Source organism: Engraulis encrasicolus, unplaced genomic scaffold, assembly GCF_034702125.1.
Source record: "Engraulis encrasicolus isolate BLACKSEA-1 unplaced genomic scaffold, IST_EnEncr_1.0 scaffold_190_np1212, whole genome shotgun sequence".
NCBI classification, from domain to species: domain Eukaryota; kingdom Metazoa; phylum Chordata; class Actinopteri; order Clupeiformes; family Engraulidae; genus Engraulis; species Engraulis encrasicolus.
Genome location: NW_026945461.1, coordinates 77,804 through 84,894, shown reverse-complemented (window position 1 = coordinate 84,894; position 7,091 = coordinate 77,804). Strand labels below are relative to the sequence as shown.

The 7,091-nt window shown below is 40.3% G+C and overlaps 1 long non-coding RNA gene across 1 annotated transcript; it reads left to right on the top strand.

The window, feature by feature from the left end:
* The first annotated feature begins 926 nt into the window (after positions 1 to 926).
* Positions 927 to 6,638, top strand: LOC134442638 (uncharacterized). The gene is made up of 5 exons (XR_010033420.1): positions 927 to 1,355; positions 1,467 to 1,555; positions 1,812 to 1,928; positions 3,222 to 3,310; positions 6,518 to 6,638. It is a non-coding gene; the product is annotated as an uncharacterized LOC134442638 (long non-coding RNA).
* The last annotated feature ends 453 nt before the right edge of the window (positions 6,639 to 7,091 follow it).

Genomic DNA, 7,091 nt, shown 5'->3' with positions numbered 1-7,091 from the left:
CCAGAGAGGGGTCATTTGACCCCGCGGCTTTTACCTACTATACTACCCAGACAGCAATTAGATTTGGGCCGGGTCCGTTTTCAAGTCAGCAGATCCGCATAGCAGTCACAGTCATTTTGCCGATCAGCGGCAGCTCCGATCCGGACCAGTAGTTTGACAGTCAGTTTTGAAGGCTCCTGGCGGATGCGGGCCAGATAAACAATCCGGACGCGCCATAATAAAATAATTCAGTCCGATTTGAAGTCGCGTGGCGGGTGCGGGCCACATAAAGCAACTCGGACGCGCCAAAACTGTTCCCCAACTGTCACTTTGGAACCCTCAGAGAGAGAGAGACCGTTCTTCAGTTTACCTCAACTGAACTCAACTATCCGCCTGTGTCGCGTCTCGTCCAACACTGCACTGTCGTGACTTGATCATTCAATATGATGGTAAGTAATGATTTAACTTAATACTATGGTAGAAGTAAAATACACTCACACGCCGTCGCCACTACTCTTTCAGCGTTTTAGTCCAGTGAGTTAATTACCTCCTCTGTTGTGTCGTGAAATGGCTTGGCCGAGCACTGAATCATAACACCGCAGCATCGCGCTAACTTGCTGCTGTCTTTGTGGCTGGCGGGCTGTGGCATCATAAGCTTTTGATGAACCCACTCAAAATGTGTCATGATCGGGCTATATGAGTCAATTTTAGCGGCATTAGCAGTAATGGTGATAATCTTTTATGAAGCTAACATCCCAAACATACCCTACCAACACGGGACAGAAACAAAGGTAGTTTCTAGTCGACTAGCAACTACCGGTAGTTCTGTAACTAGGACCGCTGTGATTTGTATAACATTCGCCAAAAAAGCTAGATAGGTGCGAGTGTGATGTACATGATGTGTTCGATTATTTTCAATCAATTTCTTCTGATGGCTTAATAATCACCGTATCCATGTTGTGCCGCCGACAGCAAACATTCTGTGTTGTGCTATTAGCTCACCTTGAGCTGAATTCATTTGACATCACGCAGTTTGTAACTCCTTGATTGTTGTAGCCTATTTACACAAAACCTAAATGGTCGTATTGTTAGTTTAATAACTGCATTGTGATATAGGCTATAACATGGATTAGGCTTCATCAAAATATTGTGAATTAAAGCTCATGCATGCATGTTGTATGCAAAACGTTCAAACTTTTTTTGTCTTTCTTTTCCTCTTTGCTTTGGGTTGGGTAGAATTGTACGGTAGGTTCAGCCATTCCTTGATCGACCTGACACCAGCATTAGGCCTACTCGATGTGTATGAAGCAAGCTGCCTCTGCATCAAGTGAGGGAAGAAGCCGCCACTGAAAAGCTTTTTGGACTGTCATTTGAAGGTATGAGCCGAGAGTTGTAAACATGGATGCCAATTGTACTAGGCCTATATATTTTCACAGTGAAATCCCAATAACTATTATTCATAATTATTTATTCTTTTTCTGCTACAGGACACAAATGAAAGGACAGGAATCCTGCTCTGCGGCGTTGGCCTCACTATTTATTCAAGAAGCCCTTGGACACCACCAGAATGTATGAAGTAAGTTGTTTTTATGTTATGCATTAAAGCCCATGCATACTGGCACGCGCGCACCCCCCCCCCCCTCTCTCTCTCACTCACACACACACACTTGTTGTACAGCACTCAATAAGAGCTTGCCTGATGCTGTTGTTTGGTGGCCTGAATGTGCATAGAATACCTACTGTCTACTTGAATAGGTTTATTGTATGTTCTATGTATTTCTATGACAAACTTTCAACCTTTTTGTGTTTCTTTTTCTTTTTGCTTTGGGTAGAATTGTAAACAGTAGGCACAGTCATTCCTTGATCGACCTGGCATCAACATCGCTCGATGTGTATGAAGCTGCAAGTGAGAGAAGAAGCCGCCACTGAACACCTTTTTGGACTGTCATGTGAGTGTATGAGCTGACAATTTAACTTCTTTAACTGTTGATCCTGCTGAGACATATGTAAGTGGCATGATAATGTCTCATTTACACTAATGTATGTCAAGCTGGTCTCAGGCTAACAAGACTACCATGAAATCTTAAAGTTTTGGACAGTTTAGTTTAGTTTATTTAGTTTAGTTCAACAGGGACCATGCACAATACACATTGATTACAGAAGTAAAAAGATGGCTTGTGCCAGATTATAGCTATATAGCTAATTTCCATCTGCAGTCCCTGGACAGGTAAAACAAATATTAAAATACAATAACATAGACAAAATATAAACAAGTAAGCACATCCATAGGCCATAGGTCAAACACACACACACACACACACACACACACACACACACACACATTAAAATGGCATACAGTGTGAGTCATATTTTAAAAACATGATTAATGTTGACAAGACTGGTTGGTTAATATCCATTTTTTCACACCCCTTGACAGACGTCCGTCTCAATTTCACCATTGTGTTGTGCCATACTGGACAAGTATTACTTGCTCAGTTTTGACAACCTAATTTTATATTCTGCTGTGCAACTTGTGCACAAAATGATTCACAATTCTGCTCCACCACCTCTGAAAACTTTTATCCATCCTTGCTCTGAACAAATTAGCAGAACAACTAGATCTACCACCAGAGGAAATAGTAGCCTCCCAAGCCGGGTAACAGCATAAATTTGCACAATCTGTTTTTGCAGAGCAACTAAATAATGGAATGCCCTTCCCACCCACATAAAAGGCATTACAAACTTGTATTCATTCTCACTTGGAGTGAAGAAATGGCTTTCATGTACCCAGTCTGGTCACCACTAATAGTTTTGCACATACCTGTTTTGACACTGAGCATATGGTAGTTTTTACATATGACATATTTTAGTGTGTGTGTGTGTGTGTGTGTGTGTGTGTGTGTGTGTGTGTGTGTGTGTGTGTGTGTGTGTGTGTGTGTGTGTGTGTGTGTGTGTGTGTGTGTGATATAGGCGGTTGTGTGTGTGTGTGTGTGTGTGTGTGTGTGTGTTATATGTTTTCTTACCTGCCCAGGGAATGCAGATGGAAATTAGCTTTTAGCTATAATGTGGTGCAGGTCATCTTTTTTTTTACTATGTAACTAATGTACTTTGCACATGGTCCCTGATGAAATAAACCAATAAACTAAACTAATTGTAAACATGGATGCCAATTGTACTAAATATTTTCACAGTGAAATCCCAATAACTATTATTCATAATTATTTATTCTTTTTCTGCTGTAGGACTCAAATGAAAGGACAGGACTTCTACTCTGCTCGGTCGGCCTCACTACATATTCAAGAAGCCCTCGGACGTCATCAGAATGTATTAAGTAAGTTGTTTTTATGTTATGCATTAAAGCCCATGCATGCTGGTGTGCACACTCTCACTCTCACTTACTCTCTCTCTCTCTCACACACACACACACACACACACACACACACACACACACACACACACACACACACTTGTTGTACAACACTTAACCAGAACTTGCCTGATGCTGTTCTGTGGTGGCCTGAAAGTGCATGGAATACCTACTGTCTACTTGGCTAGGTTGACTGTATGTTCTGTGTACGGGGTCATGTTCCCACAGCCCATTGGTCCCACAGCTTATTCCTGCTGCTCCATGTTCCCACATTTTTAAGAAATTATTCAAATATACAGTGCACAGCAATAATGAGTATACCCTTGTTGAAAAGTAACATTTTGAACACACAAGTTATTCCCAAAACGCTCATAGAGTAAGTGTAATACAACATCTTTTGAGCTTACATAAGAAAATTAAGGCCAATTGTATAACTTAAATGACATATTTGCCCATTTTTGTGAAATTATGCTGGTGCAAAATTGAGTACACGCCTATCATAGTGTCTGAGAAGGGGCCGTGTTGGCCTGAATTGTCTCGAAATTGAAAAACTTTTACATTTTGAGTCTGCACCTGGCTATAATTGATGTGTGTGAGATTCGAATGAAATCCTATAGGGAGTATCATGATCTGTTTCAGTAGTTACAGTACGTTGACAAGCAGTACGTTGACAAGCATATTTCTTTTGGTGAAATTCAGCTTCCTACTGTTGATGGCACCCACACAGCCCCAAGCCATGCCACTCCCACTACCATACTTGACTTTCAGCATGAGGCACTTTCCTTTGTACACATCGCTTTTTACCACCACACATGTTTGACACCATCTAAAGCCAATTTGTTTATCTTGATGTCATTAGATCAGAGGACATGGTTCCAGTAACCCATATCCTTAGTTTGTTTGACTCTGATGAGACCATGATAAACAAATTTGCATTTGATGCTGTCAAGCATGTGTGCCATTGACTGAAATGTTAAATACATCATTGCCGTGATTAAGGCGATTACCAGGGTTCCCACACGTCCTGGAAAACCTGGAAATTTAGAGATGTGTTTTCAAGTCCTTGAAAGTCCTGGAAATTCACCAAATGTCCTGGAAAAAAATATTTGTCCTGGATTTTTTTTCCCTTCAACTTTTTCCCCGATTGTAATTATTACTCTTCTCCGAGTCTAGACATGACGATTCACACACACACACAGTTTGGTCAGGTTGCCGTCTTTGATTGCACTTATACACAGTCATATTCTTTGACTCAGTGTTGCCAAAAGTCGCTAGAAGTCGCTAGTTGGCTTGCTGAAAAGTCGCTAGCTGATATCATGGCGTTATATATCTCTCGAAAACCTGCTTACGGTCATAATAGGCCTACAAATAGGCAGTGCTAGCACTTCCTTACAAAAAATTGTACTGCTATCTTTTTTGGAGATCAGAGCTTTCAGTCTCACTATTCACTTTGAAAGCTAGTTTGATCTTTGGTGTGACAAATCACAGTAGTCGCATCAATTGTTTGTATGCAAGAATATTCCAGAGAAAAAGAAACTGGCAACAAAACTGGCTTGCAGAAAGACAGAAACCACTGGCCACAATGGTTGGTGAAAAAAGTCAAAGTCAAGTCTTGTGGAGAATGCATTTAAATCCAAGTACACTATTTTTTGCGATAAGAGAGAGACTATTAAGGTATTAATTTCTGAGATAATGTGACATTAATGTGAGTTTACATTGCACTTTCATTTAATTACGAATAAACGTTTTGTGGATCAGAAAGCATTTTAATTGAACAGAGGCTGCACGTGCTGGGCTTGCGAAATTTGACATAGGGGTGTGGTCGCCAAGCTCCAGCAGATTCCTACTAGCGGGACAGCTGGTGATCTTCAACCGCAACCCAGGTCAATACCTTTGGACAAAGAACATAGAATGGATAAGAACGCTTATTCGCAGGAAATTGCATTGGCCACGGTGTAGTGCGGGGGCGTAGCCCGGGGACACCATGCGCAGTAGATGCAAGGCCATGATCGATAAAAATTGTGACACTGGAAACTCTGCAATTTGAATTGCATTGTGGGTGCGAGGAGCTGCTGCTAGTTCCGGCCCGGTCAAAATAGGATGTCCTGTCGTCAATGTTCAGTTTGTGGTTAAATTACAGCTGTCATTCAGCCTTAATTACAGCTGACACAAATTCACTATGTCCTATGACCTGTTCCACACTCCAGCCCTGGTGGTAGTGGCTTTGCATTTTACCTTGCCGCCAGTACTAAGCAAATAACGTACATTGGATAAGAAGTATCACTCAATGGAAAAAGTATTGGGTTAGGTGTAGTCCGAGGACATTGCTTAAAGACACTGTGCTCATGGTCAGTGGGTGCAACGCCATAATGGATAAAATCTGAACTCTGTAACTTCGCAAAATTGGTCAAGAGAGGAGATCCAGTTGTCAGTGTTTAATGTAATCCCTCCTATCACTAGTCTCCTCAGTACTAACTGCAGAAGAAGAAAGTGACTCTCCTTGCGACCATGCCATACTATGCTCTTATGACGTCTTTGGACGTACCCTCTTCTCTAACACACTGTACTCATTCGTTACAACTCATTTCAACCTTAAAGTCACATTGTCTCTAAAATGCATTGTGTGTCGCTGTGTATGTCCAAATTGTGGGTCCGACGGATTAAATATCTGTCCTGAATTATCCAAAAATAGTCCTGGAAATGTCCTGGAAATATCCTGGAAAATGATTTTTGAAAAAGTGTGGGAACCCTGGATTACATTTCTAACCAAATATTAAACATTGACATGTTATTTAGAAAGCCGAGAATTTTAACTGATTTGATATGACAATATGACCCGTTTCTTTTTTTCTGAAAAGAATGGTGATTTCATCACAATCTTCTAATTTTTTGAGTTACTTAATTCATGGTTTCTTGAAGCCAAAAATATGTAAGAATAAACAAATTATTGGCATAGTTTAAAATGTGGGTCGTGAATCTATAATCTATGAAAGTGTAACATTATTGATGGAATTATGGAAATAAATAAACATTTTCATGATATTCTAATTTTTTGGCCAGCACCTGTATGTGTCAGTTCATTCACAATCGTATGTAATTTGTGCCTGCACATACATCTGCATTAAGTCTAACGTTTCCCTTCTGCTTTGTGTGCTTTTTAATATCTTACAGTGTGAAGAGGCAACAAGGGAGAGATGAACGCTATCAAAAATGTGGAGATGGATCTGGCAGCCGACCGCTTTGGCACACACCCAACAAGAAACAAAACAATAAAGAATACTAAAATGCATAATTTGTAAGCAGCTCATTTTTTAAAAACATTGTTTGCTCTTGCTTGAAGGTGCACTGTGTAAAATTGTGGCCAGAGTAGTTATTGCATCTATGGTGCTCATTGAAACTGTGCTGTCTACTGCTAATTTAGATTTTTGCATGAATACCAAAGTGTAGTGAGTTTTGCAGCTAAAAATGTCTATTTCTGGAAATTCAAAATGGCGGACCATGGAGAAGATCCCCCTTTTCATGTATGAAAAGTGCAAATTTCCCAGTCATGTTGAATACTTTGGTGGTGGTAAATATCTGTTAAAAAGTTAACATTTGTGAATGGGCATAATGAATTCTGGAAATGAACAACTAAAAATATTACACGTCCACCTTTAGAGGGGTATGCCACTATTTTGGGGCTTAATACAGTTAAAATCGTTGGCTGGGGTTTATATAGGTGGTAAAGTGTCTTATTTTTCATGTA